The sequence below is a fragment of the Elephas maximus genome, chromosome 7 (assembly GCF_024166365.1).
Source record: "Elephas maximus indicus isolate mEleMax1 chromosome 7, mEleMax1 primary haplotype, whole genome shotgun sequence".
In the NCBI taxonomy this organism is placed as follows: domain Eukaryota; kingdom Metazoa; phylum Chordata; class Mammalia; order Proboscidea; family Elephantidae; genus Elephas; species Elephas maximus.
In genome coordinates this window covers 131798189-131823753 of record NC_064825.1, presented here as the reverse complement: position 1 = coordinate 131823753, position 25565 = coordinate 131798189, and the positions used below count along the sequence as shown (strand labels likewise).

At 44.1% G+C, this 25565-nt stretch overlaps 1 pseudogene; it reads right to left on the bottom strand.

Annotated features, from left to right (window-relative positions):
• Nucleotides 1–1124: 1124 nt before the first annotated feature.
• LOC126080691 (mas-related G-protein coupled receptor member D-like) lies at nucleotides 1125–25124 on the bottom strand (annotated as a pseudogene).
• Nucleotides 25125–25565: the final 441 nt, after the last annotated feature.

The window sequence follows — 25565 nt, the reverse complement described above, 5'->3', positions numbered from 1 at the left end:
CCTCTGTGATCGCTCTCTCAGCTCTCACAGCTCTCCATCAGTGCACCAGCCCACAGCGGGTCTGGGGCAAGGGCAGCCAGACCAGGCAAAAGCAACAAGCCATCAGGGGTAATCAACAACTTACCAAATACTCTAAGTCGTTTTTCCAAAAACCAAGGCAAAAGTAACAAATCCTCAGTAGTCCCAGGAATCAAAACTGGGCTTTGGCCCTCAGAGAAAAGAAACATTTTGGGTTAATCTGAGGAAGGCCCCGGGGTGGGGTGGACTGAGGGTACGAGACCCCTTCTCTGCTAGTCACACGGTCACTGGGAGAAAGCTCCCTCCAGGATGCCCCCCATGGCCTGGTCACAGTCCCATTAAGGTGAGTTAGAAGTACAGTGAGGATAGACAGAAGCTCTCTCCATTCCTGGTAAGTGCAGCCTCCCAGAGGAGAGGAAGTAGGTCTGTGTGGGCACAAAGTGGTGTGATGCAGGGTGTCTCCACATCAGAGGCCAAGGGGCAAGTGCTGTCCAAGAGGCTAGATGGAAGACAAGGTAGCTCATTGCCTGCATCTAGCAAGAGCTAAAGCAGAAAAGGGGACACTATTCACAGCAATACACTGCAGGCATGAAGGCAGGTCAACAGGACAGGAGGCAAAGGTACACCAGGGGCATCACCATGGCAGCAAGCTGATGCCACCCGTGTATGTCCAAGGATGACCATGAGGCCACAGTTCACACCTGCCCCGCCACATATAAAAAGACGTTGCCTTAGGAAGAAGAGGAGGCTGAGCAGGTGAATTTCACCTCCAAATACAGTGAGTGATACCTGCCTGTAGAGACATTTGGAATGATCAACTGTAGAAGGATGGGGCTGGGAGCTAATACCAGCCCTCTAACCAGAAGATCTCCTTTAAACAAGATGATCACATTTTATCTCCATGGCTTAGCTGCATGCTGAGGTCCAGGACACAGGCACTGTGGGGGGAGCTGGTGGGCATGGTAGGGAAGTGGCCCCAACATGGCAAGGTGAAAAGCCTTTGGTGTGCCCAACAACAGTTCATACACGCGGGTGGCAGGAATAGGCTGAGGCAGCTCAATGCATTCTAATCCCCAGGGCTGAGCTCATCCTTGGGGGAAAAGTGCTCAGACCCCCACCACATTGGTGCTCATAGATGACGTCACATTGCCGTCCAGCTCCTGGTCATCTTGAAGTACCCTGCTGAGCACAGCCCCCAGGGCTGTAGGAACTCGCTGGTTCCTACTCCTCCATTTGCCCACGAGGAAGTAGATGAAGGGGTTGGCGCTGCTGCTCAAGGATGAGGCGAGGCGCGACAAGCTGAGAAACAGGATGTTTAGATGAAGACCCAGGTTTACCCAGGAGAGGATGAACCAGCAGATGCCGAGGGGCAGGGAGCAGACCAGGAACACCAGGACCAAGGCCAGGATGACCACAAGAAACCTTGAGGGTCACCGGCGCCACTGCCAGTCCCTTCTCTGGACTCAGACAAAGAGGACCACGCTGGACAGTATCATCACAGCTGTGATGATCCCCAGGGTGAGTGTGGGAAAGATCATGTCCACAATTAGGTACTTCTGTGTGTTGAAATTCCACAATTAGCCACAGAAGAAAAAGGCTGGCAAGTTCATCAGGAGGGAGAGTGCCCAGAGCAAGGCACGTGCCACTGCTGACAGGTGTCGGGGCTAGTGACACTTATACCAGATGGGGAAGAGGACAGAGAGGCGACAGTGAGTGCTCATGGCCTTCAGAAGGCCCAGGCCCACCATGTATGCAAAGTTCTTCACCCTCCTCACCATCATGTCATTCAGGATGCTGATAGTTGGAATTATCTTGTTCAGGTAGGGCATGTTTATACTCCCCAACACCTGGATGATCATTTGTAGACTTATCAAGGAGGCCATGCAGAGGAAAAGGAGGTCAGCCACCACCAGGTTGAGGACATAGACACAGAAGGGGCTCCTCTGCACAAGGAAGCCCAGCAGCCAGATGACCAGACTGTTGCCCACCATCCCACACACACAGGTGACCATGGCCAGGGCACTGAACACAAGGGAGGCTATTACCACCACATCCACCCTGGTGCAGTTTAGGGTCACCTCTGGAGTGTCACTGCTGTTCAGAGTCTGAAAAACAAAAACAAAGTAGGAGGACTCACACTTAATGATTTCAAAATTTACTACAAAGCTACAGTAACCAGTACTGTCTAGTACGGCACATTCGGTGGTGTTGTTAGGTGCCGGGGGTTCTGATTCATAGTGACCCCATGTACAACAAGGTGGAAAACTGCCTGGTCCTGTGTCCTGCTCACAATCACTGCTATGTTTGATCTGGTTGTTTCATCCACTGGATCATTGAGGGTCTTCCGCTCTTTCACTGACCCTCTACTTTACCAAGCATAATGTCTTCTCCAGGGACTGGTAACTCCTGATAACATGTCCAAAGTATGTGAGACGAAATCTTGCCATTTCTCTCTTCTAAGGAGCATTCTGGCTGCACTTCTTCCAAGACAGATTTGTTTGTTCTTTTGGCAGTCCATGGTATATTCAATGTTCTTTGCCAACACCATAATTCAAAGGCGTCAATTTTTCAGTCTTCCTTACTCTTTGTCCAGCTTCCACATGGCTAGGAGGCAATTGAAAACACCATGGCTTGGGTCAGGCACACCTTAGTCCTCAAGGTGACATCTTTGCTCTTCAACACTTTCAAGAGGTCCTTTGCAGCAGATTTGCCCAATGCAATACATCTTTTCATTTCTTGACTGCTGCTTCCGTGAGTGTTGACTGTGGATACAAGTAAAATGAAATCCTTGACAACTTCAGTCTTTTCTCCGCTTATCGTGATGTTGCTTATTGGTCCAGTTGGGAGCATTTTTATTTTCTTTATGTTGAGGTGTAATCCATACTGGAGGCTGTGGCCTTTGATCTTCATCAGTAAGAGCTTCAAGTCCTCTTCACTTTCGGCAAGCAAGGTTGTGTCATCTGTGTAGTGCAGGTTGTTAATGAGTTTTCCTCCAATCTTGATGCCCCGTTCTTCTTCCTGTAGTCCGGGTTCTCAGATTATTTGCTCAGCATACAGACTGAATAGGTATGGTGAAAGGATACAAACCTAAACACGCCTTTCCTGACTTTAAACCACTCAGTATCCTTGTTCTCTTCAAACGATCGTCTCTTGATCTGTGTACAGATTCCTCATGAGCACAATTAAGTGTTCTGGAATTCCCATTCTTCACAATGTTATCCATAATTTGTTATGATCCACACAGTTGAATGCCTTTGCATAGTCAATAAAACACAGGTAAACCTCTTTCTGGTTTTCTCTGCTTTCAGCCGGGATCTATCTGATGTCAGCAATGATATCCCTCGTTCCACATCCTCTTTTAAATCCTGCTTGAATTTCTGGCAGTTCACTGTCAGTATACTGCTGCAGCCACTTTTGAATGACCTTCAGCAAAATTTTGCTTGCGTGTGATATTAATGATACTGTTCGATAATTTCCGCATTCAGTTGGATCACCTTTCTTGGGAATAGGCAAAAATATGCATCTCTTCCAGTCTGTTGGCCAGGTAGCTGTCCTTCATATTTGTTGCATAGATAAGTGAGCACTCCAGCACTGCATCAGATTGTTGAAACATCTCAATTGATATTCCGTCAGTTCCAGGACCCTTGTTTTTCACCAATGCCTTCAGTGCAGCATGGACTTCTTCCTTCAGTACCATCGGTTCCTGATCATATGCCACCTCCTGAAATGGTTGAATGTCAGCCAGTTCTTTTTCATATAGTGACTCTATGTATTTCTTCCATCTTCTTTTGATGCTTCCTGTGTCATTTAATATTTTTCCCAAGGAATCTGTCAGTATTGCAACTCGAGGCTTGAATTTTTTCTTCAGTTCTTTCAGCTTGAGAAATGCTGAGCATGTTCTTCCCTTTTGGTTTTCTATCTCCAGGTCTTTGCACATGTCATCATAATACTTTATTTTGTCCTCTCGAGTCACCCTTTGAAATCTTCTGATCAGCTCTTTTACTTCATCATTTTTTTCTTTTGTTTTAGCTACTTGACGTTCGAGAGCAAGTTTCAGAGTTTCTTCTGACATCCATTTTGCTCTTTTCTTTGTCTCCTGTCTTTTTAATGACCTCTTGCTTTCTTCATGGATGATGTCCTTGATGGTATTCCACTACTCATCTGGTCTTTGGTCATTAGTGTTCAACGTGTCTAATCTATTCTTGAGATGATCTCTAAATTCAGGTGGGATATACTCAAGGTCATACTTTGGCTCTCGTGGACTTGGTCTAATTTTCTTCAACTTCAGCTTGAACTTGCACATGAGTAACTGATGGTCTGATCCACAGTTAGCCCCTGGCCTTGTTCTGACTGATGATATTGAGCTTTTCCATCATCTCTTTCCAAAGAGCTAGTCAATTTGATTCCTGTGTATTCCATCTGGAGAGGTCCATGTGTAGAGTTGCAGCTTATGTTGATGAAAGAAGGTATTTGCAATGAAGAAGTCGTTGGTCTTGCAAAACTCTATCATTCGCTCTCTGGCATTGTTTCTATCACCAAAGCCATATTTTCAAACTACCAATCCTTCTTCTTTGTTTCCAACTTTCGAATTCCAATCACAAGTAATTATCAGTGCATCCTGATTGCATGTTCAATCAATTTCAGACTGCAGAAGTTGGCCTTAGTAGTTGGTGTATAAATTTGAATAATAGTCATATTAACTGGTCTTCCTTGGAGGTGTATGGATATTATCCTACCACTGATAGCCTTGTATTTCAGGATAGATCTCGAAATGTTCTTTTAGATGATGAATGCAACACCATTCCTCTTCAAGTTGTCATTCCTAGCATAGTAGACTATATGATTGACCAATTCAAAATGGCCAATACCAGTCCATTTCAGCTCACTAATGCCTAGAATATCAATGTTTATGCATTCCATTTCATTTCTGATGATTTCCAATTTTTCTAGATCCCTACTTTGTACGTTTTATGTTTCAATTATTAATGGATGTTCGCAGCTGTTTCTTCTAATTTTGAGTTGTGCCCCATCAGCAAATGAAGGTCCTGAAAGCTTTACTCCATCCATGTCATTAAGATTGACTCTACTTTGAGGAGGCAACTCTACTCCAGTTATCTTTTGAGTGCCTTCCAACCTGAGGGGCTCATCTTCCGACACTATATCAGACAATGTTCCACTGCTATTCATAAGGTTTTCATTGCCTAATTCTTTTCAGAAGTAGACTGTCGGATCCTTCTTCCTAGTCTGTCTTAATCCGGAAGCTCAGCTAAAACCTGTCCTCCATGGGTGACCCTGCTGGTATTTGAATACAAGTGGCATAGCTTCCAGCATCACAGCAACACACAAGCCTCCACAGTATGACAAACTGACAGTCGCATGGAGGCTTTAACACTTTAAAAAATCTTTTTAGCAGATTCGCCCAATGCAATATATCTTTTGATTTCTTGACTGCTGCTTCCGTGGACATTGATTAACCTTAAAGTCTATTTGATCTGATATCAATTTTCTAGCAATGTTTCCAATCCCCCTATTTATTGCATCTGATGACTCTCCCTCATGGTGGACACTTCCCCCCAGTTCTTGGCAATTACTGAATGTCTTCTGCAGGGATACTTTTTCTGGTGGGAACCCTATATGGCCTGAGTCGTGGAGTTTTGCTACCCAGGCTTCTAGCAAGGCTGCTGCTGGATATGAAAGGGTTTTGCTGGTCCAGGACCAGGCTTCAATGGATTTCTTGAGTTGGAGATTTAGCATCAAACAAGTAGTTGTAAATTCAGGCTCCACATCTATGAATGGTACAGCTCTGTGGCTTTAGTTACTCCTCAAGTTGGTGCTGGACTCCACATACCTTCCCACCCCCACATACAGCTTCAGGAAAAGAGAAGTTCCTGACAGCACCCTGGATCCTGGATTCCTGCAGGTTCCCCTGCCCAAGCACCCTCCACCACTGTACTCTATCCAAGACCATATCCTAACCTTAAGCCCTTTCCACACCCCAACCCTCACTAAGCCCTGGCCCCTCACGCCTGCGTCCCATCTGATGTTCTCTGGGCAATGCATTAGGCATCAGCTTTAGCTGCAAATTCATTTGTGGCACCAGGACATTCCCTTCCTGCCCTTCATCTTTCAGCTATGCATTTAACTTGGAAGTGGAGGGATGGGGCTATATGTTTCCCAGAATTTCTCTGTACCCATAGTGGGAGGTGATGACATGTCACACAGTCGCCACCCTTCATAGGTACAGTGTCGCTATAGCCAGATGTCTCTCTTTCGAGTTCAACACGCATTTCACCGACATTTATCAGACTAACTACACACCAGGTACTGTGCTAGGGGCCGAGGATACAGCAATGGCCATGACCCTGTCCTCACAGAACTCACAGTTGAGGGGAGAAAAGACACAGTTAAACTAAATGACCCCATCACCCAGTGGGTCACTGACAAGATGGGGGACTCAGAAGGTGGGTGGGGAATCTTGCTGCTGAGCTCTTAATCACTATGCCACCAGGTTTCCAAACGGTTCATAAAACCAAAACCCACTACTGTCAAGTCGATTCCAACCGTATAGGACAGAGTAGGAGTGCTCCATAGGGTTTCCATGGATCAGCTGGTGGATTTAAATGGCTGGCTTTTTGCTTAGCAGCCATAGCTCTTAAATACTTTGTCAGCAGGGCTCCTAAACTGTTCATTGTTGCTGTTGTTAGGTTCCATCAAGGAGTATTCTGGCTGTACTCCTCCCAAGACAGACTTGTTCATTCTTGTGGCAGTCCATGGTATATTCAATATTCTTCGCCAACACCGTAATTCAAAGGCATTGATTCTTCTTTGGTCTTCCTTATTCATTGTCCAACTTTCACATGCATATGAGGAGAAAGAAAACACCATGGCTTGGGTCAACCACATCTTAATCGTCAAGGTGACATCTTTGCTTTTTAACACTTTAAAGAGGGCTTTTGCAGCGCATTTCCCTAATGCAATGTGTTGTTTCATTTCTTGACTGCTGCTTCCATGGCTGTTGATGGTGGAACTGAGTAAAATGAAATCCTTGACAACTTCAATCTTTTCTCCTTTTATCACGATGTTACTACTAGTCCAGTTGTGAGGGTTTTTGTTTTCTTTATGCTGAGGTGTAATCCATACTGAAGGCTGCGGTCTTTGATCTTCGTCAGTAAGTACTTCAAGTCCTCTTCACTTTCAGTAAGCAAGGTGGTATCATCCACATAACGCACGTTGTTGATAAGTCTTCTTCCAATCCTGATGACCTATTCTTCATATAGTGCAGCTTCTGGGATTATTTGCTCAGCATATGAATTGAATAAGCATAGTGAAAAGATACAACCCGACACACACCTTTCCTGACTTTAAACCACGATGTATTCCCTTGTTCCATTCAAATGACTGCCTCTTGATTTGTGTACAGGTTCCTCTTGAGCACAGTTAAGTGTTCTGGAATTCCCATTCTTCACAATGTTATCCTTAATTTGTTACGATCCACACAGTCAAATGCTTTTGCATAGTCAATAGAACACAGGTAAACATCTTTCTGGTATTCTCTGCTTTCAGCCAAGATCCATCTGACGTCACCAATGATATCCCACATTCCAAGTACTCTTCTGAATCTGGCTTGCGTTTCTGGCAGTTCCTTGTTGATGTACTGCTGCAATGGCTTTTGAATAATCTTCAGCAAAATTGTGCTATCATGTGATATTAATGATATTGTTAGATAACTTCCACATTTGGTTGGATCACCTTTATTTGGAATAGGCATAAATATGGATATCTTCCAGTCGGTTGCCCAGGTAGCTGTCTTCCACATTTCTTGCCATAGAGGAGTGGGCACTTCCAGTAATGAATCCATTTGTTGAAATGTTTTAATTGGTAGTCATCATTTCCTGGAGACTTTTTCTTAGCCAATGTCTTCAGTGCCGCTTGGGCTTCTTCCTTCAGTTTCATTCGTTCCTGATCATATGCTACCTCCTGAAATGATTGAACGTCGACCAATTATCCTTGGTACAGTGACTTTGTATAATCCTTCCATCGTTTTTTGATGCTTCCTGTGTCATTTAATATTTTCATTGTAGAATCCTTCAATATTGCAACTGGAGGCTTGAACTTTTTCTTCAGTTCTTTAAGCTTGAGAAATGCTGAGCATGTTCTTCCCTTTTGGTTTTCTATCTCCGGGTCTTTGCACATGTCGTTATAATACTTTACTTATCTTCTCGAGCCACCCTTTGAAATCTTCTGTTCAGCTCTTTTATTTCATCATTTCTTGCATTTGTTTTAGCTACACAACGTTCAAGAGGAAGTTTCAGAGTCTCTTCTGACATCCATTTTAGCCCTGTCTTTACTGATTTTTTTTGTTAATGACCTCTTGTTTCCTTCATGTATGATGTCCTTGATATCATTCCACAACTCATCTGGTCTTTGGTCATTAATGTTCAATGTGACAAATCTATTCTTGAGATGATCTCTAAATTCAGGTGGGATACTCAAGGTCATACTTCAGCTCTTGTGGACTTGTTCTAATTTTCCTCAGCTTCAACTTCAACGTGCATATGAGCAATTGATGGTCTGTTCCACAGTCAGTCCCTGGCCTTGTTCTTACTGATGATATTGAGATTTTCCATTGTCTCTTTCCACAGATGTAGCCAATTTGATTCCTGTGTATTCCATCTGGTGAGGTTCACGTGTATAGTCACCATTTCTGTTGGTGAAAAAAGGTATTTGCAAAGAAGTGTTGGTCTTGAAAAATTCTATTGTGCAATCTCTGGCACCATTTCTATCACCAAGACCATATTTTCCAACTACCAATCCTTCTTGTTTCCAACTTTTGCATTCCAATCACCAGTAATTATCAATGCATTCTGATTGCATGTTTGATCAATTTCAGACTGTAGCAGTTGGTAAAAATCCTCAATTTCTTCATCTTTGGCCTTAGTGTTTGGTGCGCGTCTTAGTCATCTAGTGCTACTACAACAGAAATACCACAAGCGGATGGCTTTAACAGAGAGAAATTTATTCTCTCACAGTCTAGTAGGTTACAAGTCCAAATTCAGGTATCATCTCCAGGGGAAGGCTTTATCTCTTTGCCGGCCCTAGAGAAAGGTCCTTGTCCTCAATCTTCCCATGGTCAAGGACCTTCTCAGGTGCAGGAACCCCACCCAGGTCCAAAGGACGTGCTTTGCTTCTGGTGCTGCATTCTTGGTGGTATGAGGTCCCCAACTCTCAGCTTGCTTCCCTTTCCTTTTATCTCTTGAGAGATAAAAGGTGGTGCAGGCCACACCCCAGGGAAACTCCCCTTACCTTGGATCAGGGAGGTGACCTGAGTAAGGGTGGTGTTATAATCCCACCCTAATCCTCTCAACATAAAATTACAATCACAAAATGGAGGACAATTACACAATACTGGGAATCATGGCCTAACCAAGATGATATATATTTTGGGGGGACGCAATTCAATCCATGTGCATAAATTTGAATAATAGTCATGTCAACTGGTCTTCCTCGTATTGTTGTTGTTGTTGTTGTTGTTAGGTGCTGTCGAGTCGGTTCCAACTCATAAAGACCCTATGCACAATAGAACAAAACACTGCCTGGTCCTGAGCCATCCTTACAATTGTTGTTATGCTTGAGCTTATTGTTGCAGCCACTGTGTCAATCCACCTCATTGAGGGTCTTCCTCTCTTCCGCTGACCCTGTACTCTGCCAAACATGAAGTCCTTCTCCAGGGACTCATCCCTCCTGACAACATGTCCAAAGTATGTAAGACACAGTCTCACCATCCTTGCTTCTAAGGAGCATTCTGGTTGTACTTCTTCTAAGAAAGATTTGTTCATTCTTTTGGCAGTCCATGGTATAATCAATATTCTTCACCAACACCACAATTCAAAGGTGTCAGTTCTGCTTCTGTCTTCCTTGTAAGTGTGTGGATATTATCCTATCACTGACAGTGTTGTACTTCATGATATATCTTGAAATGTTCTTTTTGACGATGAATGCAACATCATTCCTCTTCAAGTTGTTTTACCCCCACATAGTAGACCATATGATTATCAGATTTAAAATGGTCAATACCAGTCCATTTCAGCTCACTAATGCCAAGGATATCGATGTTTATGTGTTCCATTTCATTTTTGATGACTTCAAATTTCTCTAGACTCATACCTCATACATTCAATGTTCCAGTTATTAATGGATGTTTGCAGTTGTTTCTTCTCATTTTGAGTCATGACACATTAGCAGATGAAGGCCCCAAAAGTTTGACTCCGTCCATGTCATTAAGGTCATTTCTACTTTGAGGAGGCAGCTCTTTCCCAGTTGCATTTTTAGTGAGGGAAACTCTGGTGGTGCAGTGGTTAAGTGCTACAGATGCTAACCAAAAGGTCAGCAGTTTGGATCCACCAGGTGCTCCTTAGAAACTCTACAGGGCAGTTCTACTCTATCCTACAGGGTTGCTATGAGTTGGAATCGACTCAACGGCTGTGGGTTTGGTTTTTTTTTGTTGTTGTTGTCATCAGGCAGAGGTGCTCATCTTCCGGCTCTATATCAGGCAATGTTCCACTGCTATACATAAGGCTTTCACTGGCTCATTGTTTTCAGAAGTAGACTGCGAGGTCCTTCTTCTTATCTGTCTTAGTCTGAAAGTTAAGCTGAAACCCATCCACCAAGGGTGACCATGCTGGTATTTGAATACTGGTGGCACAGCTTCCACTATCACAGCAACAGGCAAGCCTCCACAGTATGCCAAAGTGACAGATGCATGAGGGATGTAAATATTTATATACAGAGGTTTATATAAAGGAAGACCCTCAACAAGATGGATTGACACAGTGGCTGCAACAATGGACTCAATCATAACAATGATTGTGAGGATGGCCCAGGACTGGGCAGTGTTTTGTTCCATGGTACCTAGGGTCGCTATGAGTCAGAATCAACTCAACGGTACCTAACAACAACAACATATAACAGGAATGACTCACGCAGTTGTAGATGCTGAAATGTCCCAAGCCAGTGGGTCAGGCTAGAGGCTTCTCCTGATTCACATAGACACAGAAGCTGTCGAACTCAATTGGTAGGTCAGACTCAAAGCTCTTGCTCACAGGCTACAAAGACCAATGAATCCCAAGATTGCCTACAAGATGGTAGCTAAACTGCTAACTCAAGTTCCAAGAACCAGAGGTCAGACAAACAGGGGTCAGCTGCAGGATCCAGACCAAGGAAAACTCATGACTCTTACCAGAAACTCCACTTATATTCAATGTAGGCCATGCCAAAGAAAATTCCCTTTCAACTGACTGACTACTCACAGCAGATCCCAAAATGGAGGTGACCACACTATATCAAATCTTATCATGGAAGTGATCACATCATCACACAACTGACAAACTACATCATAACTGCCAAACCACCGAGAATTGTGGCGCAGCACAACCTTAACCATCACAGTCCACCCCTTGTCAACTTGGCACCTGTACACATGTCTTAAATTATACATATCTCTGAATAAAGACAATTATAAAGTCAAGCTTGTGCCTAACATTATACAATGAACACACATAAAATCAAATATGCACTAGCCCTGTTTATATCTTATATTTTGTAAGTAAAGAAAACAAAAATATTTCATACACACATACAAGGCACAAACACTCATAAAAATTACAGTCCTCGTTTCTCCAACTGGTCATGTGGCTGTAACTGGTATTTAGAACTACCTTCTTCCACCACCCTTTCCATATTCCCTTTGCCCTCAGCAACCTCCTCAGCTGGTTGTTGTTCTTTCCCTGGTGGGGTAACCCAAACCTTCATTCCAAGGATCTGAGCTATTACCTAGTCTTGTCATAATTGATTTGCTGCAGTTTTCCATTGGCTTGAATCAGAGGGCATGGTAGTGCTGAAGAGACGCCTAAGTGATCTGCTGCATTCCAGACATACTCTTCTTTACCTCCATTATGTAACCTTAATCTGAATTCCTCTTGGTAATCAGGATCAATCACACAAACCAATATGGTAACTCCCTTCTTTTCCTGTTGATCCAGAGGCATAGGAGCTTAAAGTGGCATTCTTAACATCCAATTCAATGGCATCAGTTTTATGTCTCCAAGTAGGAGCATTCCTTCCTTTGGAACTAAGACCTCTAGACACGCAGAGCATAAAGTCATGGGGACAGGAAACAAAACATTTGCAAGTGAGTCACTAGGGGTAGTAGGGAGTGGTGCCACTCCCATTTCCACCTCTTGATGCCTGAACCCATGAATCCTGGCTATGGGAGGAAGAGCACCATATATTGGACACTGGTTTAGGGCATGTACAGCCTCCTGGAGAACATTGCGCCAACCCTGCAAGGTATTGCTGTCTACCTGGTACTGTAATTGTGTCTTTAGAAGGCCATTCCATCGTTCTATCTAGCCAGCTTCTTCAGAATGATGGGGAACACGGTAACAGCAGTGAATTCTGTGAGCATGGGCACATCACCACACTTCATTTGCTGTAAAGTGAATCCCTTGATCTGAGGCTATGCTGTGTGGGATGCCATGATGGTAGAAAAGGCATTCTGTAAGTCCACAGGTGGTAGTTTTAGCAGAAGCATTGCGTGCAGGGAAGACAAATCCATATCCAGATTAAGTGTCCATTCCAGTAAGGACAAAATGCTGCCCTTTCCATGATGAAAGTGGTCAATGTAATCAACTTGGCACCAGACTGCTGGCTGATCACCTCGAGGGATGGTGCCATATTGGGGATTCAGTGATGATCTCTGCTACTGGCAGATAGTGCACTCAGCAGTGCCAATAGACAAGTCAGCCTTGGTGAGCAAAAGCCTGTATTGCTGGGCCCCTGCATAACCTCGATCACTGCCACCGTGGCCACTTTGTTCATGAGCCCATTGGACAATGATGAGCATGTCTAGGGAAAGAAGATGACTAGTTTCCACAGAACATGTCATTCTATCCACTTGATTGTTAAAATCCTCCTCTTCTGAGGTCACCCTTTGGTAAGCATTCACATGAGACACAAATGTCTTCACTTCTTTGGCCCATTTAGAGAAGTCTAGCCACACACCTCTTCCCCATACCTCCTTGTCTCCAATTTTCCATTTATGTTCCTTCCAAGTCCCTGACCACCCAGCCAAGCCATTGGCCACAGCCCATGAATCAGTACACAGTCACATGTCTGGCCATTTCTCCTTCCAAACGAAATGAAAAACGAGGTGCACTGCTCGAAGTTCTGCCCAGTGGGAGGATTTCCCTTCATCACTGTCCTTCAGGGAGGTCCCAAAAAAGGGGCTGTAGTGCTGTCACTGTCCACTTTCGAATGGTGTCTGCATATCATACAGAACCATGTGTAAACCGGGCACAAGTTTTCTCTTCCTTGGTCAACTGGTCCAAAGCAACTTCTCATGGATCCAAAAGGGCAGACTGGGAGATGGAAGGTAAGGTGACAAGAGTAGAGACTATGCTTGTGGGTCACTTCCTCATGCAACTTATTTGTGTCTTCAGGTCCTGCTTGGGCCTGATCTCGTATACACCACTTACGTTTAATGATGCAGTGCTGCTGTACATGTCCAACTTTATGACTCTGTGGGTCAGACAACACCCAGTTCATGACAGGAAGCTCATATCACATGGTGACTTTGTGTCCCCTGGTTAAGCTTTCAGTCTCTACTAAGGCCCAGTTTAACAAGCCAAAAGCTGTTTCTCAAAAGGAAAGTAGCTATCTGCAGAGGAGGGCAGGGCTTTGCTCCAAAATCCTAAGGGTATACATTGTGATTCACCAACAGGGGCTTGCCAAAGACTCCCAACAGCATTTCTGCCACTGACACTTCAAGCAACATTTGATCAGGCAAATCATATGGCCCAAGTGGCAGAGCCACTTGCAGGGCAGCCTGAACCTGTTGTACAGCCTTCTCTTGTTCTGGGCTCTGCTCAAAACTAGCAGCTTTTCAAGGCACTTGATAAATAGGCTGGAGTAGCATACCTAAATGAAGAATATGTTGAGTTCAACATCCAAAGAGGCCCATTAGGCATCGTGTCTCCTTTTTAGTTGTGGGAGGAGCCACATGCAATAATTTACCCTTCACTTTAGAAGAAATATCTCAACATGCCCCATACCACTGGACCCCTAGAAATTTCACTGAGGTGGGAGGCACCTGAGCTTTTGTCAGATTAATTTCCCACCCTCTAGCACACAAATTTTCTGCCATTAAGTCCAGAATCATTGACACTTCTTCCTTACTAGGTCCAATCAGCATAATATCATCAATGTAATGGACCAGCGTGATGTCTTGTGGAAGGGAAAGGTGATCAAGTTTCCTCAGGATTAAATTATGACATAGGGGTGGAGAGTTGATATAGCTCTGAGGTAGGACAATGAAGGTGTATTGCTGGCCTTGCCAGCTGAAGGCAAACTGCTTCTGGTGGTCCTTTGAAAGAGGTATGGAGGAAAAGGCATTAGCCAGGTCAATAGCTGCATAGCAGGTACCAGGAGACGTCTTAATTTGCTCAAGCAATGAAACCACACCTGAAATAGCAGCTGCAATTGGAGTCACCACCTGGTTAAGTTTTCTAAAATCCCCTGTCATTCTCCAAGATCTATATATTTTTTTTTTTTTTTGGATAGCCAAATTAGGCAAGTTGAGTGGGGATGCGGTGGGAATCACCATCCCTGCATCCTTTAAGTCCTAAATGGTGGCAGTAATCTCTGTAATCCCTCCAGGAATGTGGTATTGCTTTTGGTTTACTATTTTTCTAGTTAGGGCAGTTCTAAAGGCTTCCACTTGCCTTTTCCTACCACAATAGCCCTTGCTCCACTTGTTGGGGGTTCCTCCAGTTGCTAAGTATACCTATTTCAATTATGCATTCCGAAGCTGTGGAAATCGCTACAGGATGGGTTCTGGGACCCACTGGACCTACTGTGAGATGGGCATGAGCTAAGACTTCATTTATAATGTTCGTTTATAACCTGACCTCCATAAGCCCCAACTCTGATGGTGGCCACAGTGACATTTTGAGTCTCCTAGAGTTAGTGTCAGTTCACAGCCAGTATCCAGTACTCCCTGAAAAGTCTGTTTTTTTTCCTTTTCCGTGATGAGCAGTCACTCTTGTAAAAGGCCATAGATCCATTTTGGGAAGGCTGGGAAAAAGATTAACAGTGTAAGTTTTGGGCAGTGTATTGGAGTTCTTCCTCAAGGGAACTCAGCCTCCCCTTTATTCAAGGGGTTGTAAGTCCATAAACATAAGTCTGGGAGTTTATTGAGGGACTGTGTCCCTGTATTCCAGCTATTCAAGTTAAACTGCTGTTCACTTGACCTAGAATTCTTTCACTTGTACAGATCAAGTAAATATTTAGAAGATTTCCTATTGGTTTCAATCCTAGGGACACCATGACTAAGAAACTAATGCCTTAAGTCCATACGAGTCAGACCATTCTGATTACTGATTTGACTCCAATGTCCATTATGGCAACTACACTCACCTTATCTTTGTCGATTGAGTGCCACACTTGAGCCCTAACACCACAGGGTCCCATTGGCCCCATTGCAGTTAGGTGTCAATCATGTATTGCACTGTGTCCCTCAAAAATATCTGTCAACTTGGTTAGGTCATGATTCCCAGTATTGTGTGATTGCCCACCATTTTGTCATCTGATGTGATTTTCCTACGTGTTGTAAATCCTGTCTCTAGGGTTTTAAGGAAATGAGATTAGCGGCAGTTATGTAGACTCAATCTACAAGATTAATCTACCATTTAAGCCAATCCCTTTTGAGATATAAAAGAGAGAAGTGAGCAGAGAGACAGGGGAACCTCACACCACCAAGAAAGCAACACCAGGAGCAGAGTATGTCCCTTGGACCGGAGGTTCCTGCACTGTGAAACTCCTACACCAGGGGAAGATTGATGACAAGGACCTTTCCCAAGAACCAACAAAGAGATAAAGTATTCCCCTGGAGCTGATGCCCTGAATTTGGACTTGTAGCCTATTAGACTGTGAGAGTAAACTTCTGTTTGTTGAAGCCATCCACATATCATGTTTCTGTTATAGCAGCACTAGATAACTAATACAGTGTCTTAATTCAGTTCCCACTATAAAACCTGACTTACATAAAACAGCAATCACAGCAGACTTCAGGATGCTGGGGCTCCTTTCACAAACTTGTTCCTCAGCGTTGTGGTAAAAAGTGTGTCCTCTGGGCATTCCATGTGTGGGTCTGTGGATCTAACCTGATAAATCCACTCTAGCATGCTAATTTCCCTAACCCTCTGGATACTTTCTTCTACAGTATACCCAGGCAGGTCTGGTATTTCAACTTGATTTAGTGCAGGCCACGACATAATCCATGCTTCAGCGACACAACTAAATAAACTATTAGAGCCTTTCCTAACCTCATAAGCTGAAACACTGAATGAATAATCTATGCTTAGTGGTCCCATATCAATAAACTCAGACTGATCCATCTTTATATTCCTTGCACCATTATCCCACACCCTTATTAGCCATTCCCACACATATTCCCCCAAGTTTCTGTTTGTACATATTAGAAAAGTCAAGCAGTTCTTTTGGAGTGTAGTCACACTTTATACTTCATCTTTTGGGGCTCACTGGGACTTAAGTCTAGTTATAGGTCTAGAAGCCAAAATGGGTGGTTGGATGTTTTCTGAGAACCTTCACCAATGTCTTGTAAGGCATCTGCCTCTGACAATGCCCCAGACAATGACTCAGACAAAGGCTTTTCCGACACAGCTTGGTTAATCTCATCATATGGGCTGGAGGGGCTAATGGTTTTATTGGGGAGGGTGGCATAGCAGACAAAGATGGAGTAATCCCTTCAGACGGGAGTGAGAGGGCTGGTTCTGCAGGCAGAAGAGTTTCAACAGAATTTAGGGGCTAGATGTTCCCAGCTTCATGATTATCTGCCCATATGTCCCCATCCCAAGTTTCAGGATCCTGTTTCTTCCCAATCAGTGCCCTTATTTTAACTTCAGACACTGCCTGAATTCAGGAATAGAGCTGGTACTGTGATTCAGCTGCTCTTAAGAATCCGGGTTTGGTTTTCGGCAATATCAGTTCTGTTACTACAAGAAATAAAGCTTTCTTTCAAGGCACAAGTGGAAATTTTGAGGTCATTTATGCAGCACTTGAGCTTTGACTCTGAAGCTCTGAGCTCATCTCTTTCTTTTACCACTTTGTGTAGCGAAAGTAGGACCAACCAACCAGCTTCCTTATACTTCTCATTATGATGAAATTGTAAAAAGGAATCAAATATGCAATCACCCAGAGCCTTCCCTTTCACCAATACTGGATCTATCATTGTTAGGTGCCATTGAGTCAGTTCTGACCCACAGCAACCCTATGTACAACAGAATGAAACACTGCCCAGTCTGGCACCATCCTCGCAATCGTTGTTATGCTTGAGCCTATTATTGCAGCCATCATATCAATCCATCTCATTGAGGGACTTCCTCTCTTTTTTTGCCGACCCTCTACTTACCAAGCACAATGTCCTTCTCCAGGTTGGTCTCTCCTGATAACATGTCCAAACTGTGTGAATCAAAGTTTCACCATCCTTCTTTCTAATGAACATTCTGGCTGCACTTCTTCCAAGACAGATTTGTTCATTCTTCTGGCAGTCCATGGTATATTTAATATCCTTCACCTACACCATAATCCGGAAACCCTGGTGGCATAGTGGTTAAGAGCCACGGCTGCTAACCAAAAGGTCAGCAGTTCAAACCCACCAGGCCCTCCTTGGAAACTCCATGGGACAGTTCTACTCTGTCCTATAGGGCCGCTATGAATCAGAATCAACTCGAGGGCAATGGGTTTTTTGTTTTTCACATCATAATACAAAGACATTAAATCTTCTTCAGTTTTCTTTATTTATTGTCCAGCTTTTACATGCATATGAGGCTATCGAAAACACCATGGCTTGGGTCAGGCATGTCTTAGTCCTCAAAGTGACATCTTTGCTTTTAACACTTTAAAGAGGTCTTTTTCAGCAGACTTTCCCAGTGCAATGTGTTATTTGATTTCTTGCTTGCTGCTTCCATGGGCATTGGTTGTGGATCAAAGTAAAATGAAATCTTTGACAACTTCAATCTTTTCTCCATTTATCATGATGTTGCTTATTGGTCCAGTTGTGGGGATTCTTGTTTTCTTTATGATCTATTGGTGGACATATTTTGTGCATTTCTTTTGCCACCTCACGCCACGGATTAGCAGTGCCCTCTTTACTACTCGAAGCAGAGTCATCAACATCGTTAAGACTAACCAGACTTCAGAACCAATTCAAAAAATTCATCCTTACAATTTTGTTTCTCTAGAACCACTCCTGGTACCAAAAGTCTTAGGCTAGATTCTCTAGAGAAGCAAAACCAGTAAAGCATATAAATATATAGAGAGAGAGATTTATGCTATGGAAATGAGTTCTGTGGTTTTAGAGGCTGGAATGCCTCAAGTCCATGGGTCAGGCTGGGGGCTTCTCCTGATTCACCTAGACACAGGGGCTGTCGAACTCAAGATCTGCAGGTCAGACAGCAGAGCTCTTGCTCACAGACTATGAAGACCAGTGAATCCCAAGATCAGCAGGTAAGACAGCAGGTAAGCTGCTAGTTCAAGTTCCAAGAACCAAAGGTCAGATGAACAGGAGCCAACTGCAGGATCCAAACTGAGCAAAATTCACAAGCCTTGCCAGAAAGCCCACTTATATTCAATGCAGGCCACACACCAAAGTAAACTCCCTTTCAACTGATTGGCTACTCACAGCAGATCCCATCATGGAGGTGATCATGTTATATCAAATCTCATCATGGAAGTGATCACATCATCATAAGACTAATAAACTACATCATATCTGCCAAACCACGGAGAATCAGGGCCCAACCACGTTAACACACAACCTTAATGATCACAAATGGGAATTCCAAAATTGGTCACGTGGAACCTGTACATAGACAAAGAGGCAGTCATTAGAACAGAACAAATGAATACTGTGTGGTTTAAAGTCAGGAAAAGTGTGCGTCAGGATTGTATCCTTTCACCATATTTATTAAATCTGTATGCTGAGCAAATAATCCAAGAAGGTGGATTGTATGAAGAACACAGCATCAGGATTGCAGGAAACACTTATTAATAACTTGTATTATGCAGATGTCACAACCTTGCTTGCTGAAAGTGAAGAGGTCTTGAAGCACTTACTGATGAAGATCAAAGACCACAGCCTTCAGTATGGATTACACCTCAACATAAAGAAAACAAAAATCCTCACAACTGGGCCAATAAGCAACATCATGATAAACGGAGAAAAGATTGAAGTTGTCAAGGATTTCATTTTACTTGGATCCACAATCAATGCCCATGGAAGCAGCAGTCGAGAAATCAAAAAGACACGTTGCATTGGGCAAATCTGCTGCAAAAGACCTGTTTAAAGTGTTGAAAGGCAATGATGTCATTTTGAAGACCCAAGCCATGATATTTTCAATTGCCTCATATGCATGTAAAGGCTGGAAAATGAATAAGGAAAAACAAAGAAGAATCAATACCTTTGAATCATGGTGTTGGCGAAGAATATTGAATATACCATGGACTGCCAGAAGAAGGAACAAGTCTGTGGAAGTACAGCCAAAATGCTCCTTGGAAGCAAGGATGGCGAGACTTCTTCTCACACGCTTTGGACATGTCATCAGGAGGGACTATTCTCTGCAGAAGGATATCATGCTCGGTAAGGTAGAAGGACACTGAAAAAGAAAAGGTCTCTCAATGAGATGGACTGACAGAGAGGCTGCAACAGTGGGCTCAAATTTAGTAATAATTGTGAGGATGGCACAGGACTGGGCAATGCTTCAGTCTGTTGTACAGAGTGTGGCTGTAACAGAAATATCACAACTGGATGACTTCAACAAACAGAACTTTATTCTCTCACAGTCCCGTAGGCTAGACATCCAAATTCAGGGCGTCTGCTCCAGGGCAAGGCTTTCTCTCTCTGTCAGCTCTGAAGGAAAGTCCTTATCATCAGTCTTCCCCTGGACTAGGAAGGAGTTTCTCAGCACAGGAGTCTCCAGTCCAAAGGATGCGCTATTCTCCTGGCTCTTGTTTCTTAGTGGTATGAGATCCCCTTGTCTCTCTGCTCACTTCTCTCCTTTATATCTCAAAAGAGATTGTTTTAAGACAGAACCTAGTCCTGTAGATTGAGTCCTGCCTCATTAACGAAACTGCCTCTAATCCTGCCTCATTAACATCATTGTTGTTGTTGTTAGGAGCCGTCAAGTCGGTTGACTTATAGAAACCGTACGTACTACAGAACGAAACACTGCCTGACCCTGCGCCATCCTCACGATCCTTGTTATGCTTGTGCCCATTGTTGCAGCCACTATGTCAATCAATGTCATTGAGGGTCTTCCTGTTTTTTTGCTGACCCTGTACTTTACCAAGCATGATGTTCTTCTCCAGGGACTGATCCCTCCTGATAACATGTCCAAAGTATGTAAGACGTAGCCTTGCCATCCTTGCTTCCAAGGAGCACTCTGGTTGTACTTCTTCCGAGACAGATTTGTTTGCTCTTCTGGAAGTCCAGGGTATATTCAATATTCTTCACCAACACCATAATTCAAAGGCGTCAATTCTTCTTCGGTCTTCTTTATTCATTGTCCTGCATATGAAGCAATTCAAAATACCATGCCTTGGGTCAGGCGCACCTTAGTCTTCAAGGTGACATCTCTGCTTTTAAACACTTTAAAGAGGTCTTTTGCAGCAGATTTGCCCAATGCAATGCATCTTTTTCTGTCTTGACTGCTGCTTCTGTGGGCGTTGATTGTGGATCCAAGTAAAATGAAATCCTTGACAATTTCAATCTTTGTTTATCATGATGTTGCTTATTGGTCCAGTTGTAAGGATTTTTATTCTCTTTATGTTGAGGTGTAATCCATACTGAAGGCTGTGGCCTTTGATCTTCATCAGTAAGTGCTTCAAGACCTCTTCATTTTCAGCAAGCAAGGGTGTATCATCTGCAGAAGGCAGGTTGTTAAATTGTAGAGGCAGGATTTATGACACAGATGAAAATCACAACAGATGACAAAATGGTAGACAATCACGCAATACTGGGAATCACGGCCCAGCCACGTCAACACATACTTTGGCAAGACACAATTCAGTTCATGACACGTGACAACAAACAGCTCGTCCTGTAGGTCTCTCCCAAGGACTCTGAACAGTTGCCCATCAGGAAGTGGTCCCTGATGGTCTCTCCTCTGAAGGCCATACCAGGGAAGGATCTACTTCCAGGTTCATGTGGCTGTTGGCAGGACTCTGTTCCTTGCTGCCTGTTGGACTGAGAGCCCAGCTGCCTGATAACTGTTTTTGGGAGGTTGTCCTCTGGTACTCGCCACACGGGTCCCTAAAACATGGCAGCTCACGTTAAAGCGAGCAATGAAGAGAGGTCTCAGCAGCCTAGATGTGCTAGTGTTGGACTGGGCACTTGCATTGGTGGCCCAGTGCCTTCTTCCCAGACCAGGCTGGGCCCTCATCCATGTGGTTTATCTCTCTGTTTCCCCTTATGTGAGCACCCCTTCAGCTAACCCCACCTGCATGAAAGCCAGACTTGACTCTTTAGTTTCAACCACATTTTACTCTGGCCTTGCAGTGTTTAGACCCAAACATCAGTAATATTCTTTAATTGCAATAAAGAGAAGTTGCTGGGACGTGTTACTTTTGCAGAGACCTGGATGCATGTATTTTTTTTTTTTTCTAAATAGAAACACATTTTTATTTTTTAGGTTTTAAAATGCATCTCCTTGTTTAAAAAAAAAACTAACAATATGGAAATGTTTAGAGTAGATATGAACTCGTTTTCTGATTTCCCACGACACTTCCTACACTCAGGGGATGAACACATTGTTGTCCTGTGGGAGTTTTATCATCTTTTAAAAAGTTTGTAAAATTTTGCTGAAGATAATTAAAAAATGACGATAGTTGTAAATTGACAAAACTGCCAGAAATTCAAGCCAGATTCAGAAGAGGACATGGAACGAGGGATATTATTGCTGGTGTGAGATGATCGCAGCTGAAAGCAGAGAATACCAGAAAGATGTCTTTCTGTCTTTTATCGACCTCCTGAAGGCATTCAGCTGTGTCGGTGAATTGCAGCACTGTCAGAAATCTCCTTATAGATAAGAACCAGGTTCAGCCCAAAGCTGATTCCTATGAGATGGAGGTCAGACGTACTCCACCCTCCAACTTCTTTACCATTTCTGACACCAGCCATTCCCCCCACCGAACTCTCTACTTCTCTACTCAGTTCAATATTTCATTGCAACGGCCGCACAGAACTCACAGGCCATACTTACATTTAAGTGCTTTGTGAAGGAGGTAACGGGACAACCCGGGACCAGGATCAAGAAGCATGTAAGCATGCGTCCTCAAAGTGGAGAGCACGTCCCTCCCTTCTTCAGTGCAGGACGGCGCTCTCAGCTCCTCTCAGCTATGCAAGTAGGCAGGCCCTTCTCTCTGCCAGGCACGCCTCCTCTCCGCCACTCAGGCCTCCTTTCAGCCCCCTCAGGACAGGCCCCTTCTGGGCCCTCTCAGGACAGGCCTCCTCTTGATCCCCTCAGGACTGGCTGAGGACACCCCCCTCAGCCATGCAGGCCTCTCTGCCTTCAGCTTTCTTGCCATTGGCCTCCCCACTGCTAACTGACCCAGCTCGAACCCAGCATATCACCTTTGTTGGGCTGTCTTAGCTACACTCCTAGGAGCAGTTTTCTGTCGTCATCACTGACTGTGGCAGGGTCCTTCCTGGGCCTCTTGCCATCTTCAATGTTAAAGCCTTTGACCTGTGTTACAGTTCCTTTAGGAGGTTCCTTGCCACCTCTCTGCTGCTTCTCTCTTCTTGCCTCTCTTGCCTGTTCTCATTTCTAAAAACTACTTTGGATTTGGCTGCTTATATAAGCAAGCTTCTTGTCAATTTCAAGGCATGGCCCTCCCAGCAGGGCTACAGACTGACCAATCCCTTCGGTGGACTATAGTCACTTCATTTGCATAGTCTTGTGGTAGGATGGGTTCTCTAGAGAAGCAAAACCAGTAAATACACAGAGAGATTTATATCAAGAAACAGCTCAAACGATTGTAGAGTTTGGAACGTCCCAAGTCTGTGAATCAGGATAGAGGCTTCTCCCAATTAACGCAGCCACAGAAGCTGGCAAACCCGAGATGAGCAAGTCGGAGAGCAGGGCTCCCACTCGCTGGCTGTGAAGGTTGACAAATCCCAAGATCAGCAGGCAAGACCACAAGGCTTCTCCTGATTCACGTAGCTGCAGCAGCCGGCAAACCGAAGATCAGCAGGTTGGGGAACAGGACTCTTGCTCACAGATTGTGAAGACTGAAGAATCCCAAGATTGACAGGTAAGCTGCTAGCTCAAGTCCCAAGAACCGGAGGTCAGGCAAGAGGCAGCTGCTGGATCCAGAGCAAACCAAAAGCCTTGGCAAGGCGAGCAGGAAAGAGGTAGGTGGCAGAGGGCAGAGAGATGAAGGCTGAAGGAGTGGTGAGCTGCCACAGGCCCCAGCCCCCCCAGTACCAGTCAGCAGATTCCATCATGGGGATGATCACACATCAGATTTCAAAAGGGAAGTAATTACAACATTATACAACTGCCAAAACACTGAGAATCATGGCCTAGCCAAGTTGACACACAATCTTATCCATAACAGTCCATAGTCACTTCCTTGCATAACCTATGGTCTCTTCATTTGCATACTATATTGACCAATCCCTGCAAGGTGCCTATCAATCACAGGGCAGGCTGCAGCCCAGGACCAGGTAAAAAGTGTCCAACCATCAAGTTGTTTACAACTTATCCAGAAAATGTCAACCAACCTGGACAAAGGTAAAAAAAAAAAAAATCCTCTGACGTAGAAAATTAGGACGCAGGTTAACTCCTCAGGGCATAGGGGATAATTCTCTCAAGCTGCTTTTCCAAAGAACCAAGGCAGAAGACCACATAAAGGAGCTCATTTCCCCACAGTGAATCATAAAAAAATTATGGATAGGGGAAGTAGCACAATTTGGCCAAGGCAAAGTCATAGAAGCTTCATAGACACATCCAAACTCCCTTAGGAACCAAGTTACTGGGCTGAGGGCTGGGGACCATGGTTTTGGGGAACATCTAGCTCAATTGGCATAACGTAGTTTATAAAGAAAATGTTCTACATCCTACTTTGATGAGTAGCATCTGGTGTCTTAAAAGCCTGGGAGCAGCCATCTAAGGTACATCTACTAGTCCCACCCCGTCTGAAGCAAAGGAGAACAAAGAAAACCAAAGTAATAAGGGGAAGATTGGCCCAAAGGGCTAATGGACCAACTACCACAGCCTACACTGGAATGTGTCCAGATGGTGCCCAGCTACCACGAATGACTGCTCCGACAGAGATCACAACAGAGAGTCCCAGTCAGAGCAGGAGAAAAATGTAGAACAAAATTCAAACACAGAAGAAAACCAGACTTGCTCATCTGATGGAGACTGGAGAAACCCCGAAAGTATGGCCCCCAGACACCCTTTTAATTCAGTACTGAATTCATCCCTGAGGTTCACCCTTCGGCCAAAGCTTAAACAGGCCTGTAAAGCAAACAATAACACACGTAGTTCAACCATGTATAAGAGACTAAACAGGCACACCGGCCTAAAAGCAAAGACGAGAAGGCAGGAAGGGACAGGAAAACTGGAAGACTGGAAATGGGGAAACCAAATTTGAGAAGGAAGGAGTGCTGACACATCATGAAGCTGGCAACAGATGTCATAAAACAATTTGTGTATTGATTGTTTAATGAGAAATTAATTTGCTGTGTAAACTTTCACCTAAAAAAAAATTATGGATAATATTTGGAAGAATGGGAATTCCAGAGCTCTTAGTTGTGCTCACGTGAAACTTGGCCTCTAAGGTGCCCCTGGGTGAACTCGAACCTCCAAACTTTCTGTTAGCTGACAAGCACGTTAACGGTTTGCACCACCCAGGGACTCTGAGTCAACACGTTGTTCTGAGGTGCTGTTGAATCGGTTCCAACTCATAGCGACCCTGTGTCCAACACAAGGAAACACTGACTGCTCTTGTACCATCTCCACGGTCATCGCTGTGTTTGAACCCACTGCTGCAGCCGCTGTGTCAGGCCGTCTCATCGACAGTCTTCCTCTTCTTCGCTGACCCTCTACTTTACCAAGCATGATATCCTTCTCCAGGGACTGGACCCTCATGATAACATGTCCAAAATACATGAGATAAAGTTTCGCCGTCTTCCCATCTAGGGAGCATTCTGGCTATGCTTCTTCCAAGATGGATTTGTTCATTCTTCTGGCAGTCCATGGTATATTCAATATTCTTTGTCAACACTGTAATTCAAGGCATCAATTCTTCTCTGGTCTTCCTTATTCATTGTCCAACTTTCCCATGCATATGAGGTAATTGAAAATACTGTAGCTTGGGTCAGGTACACCTTAGTCCTCAAATTGATAGCTTTGCTTTTTAACATTTTAAACAGGTCTTTTGCAGCAGATTTGCCCAATGCAACACTT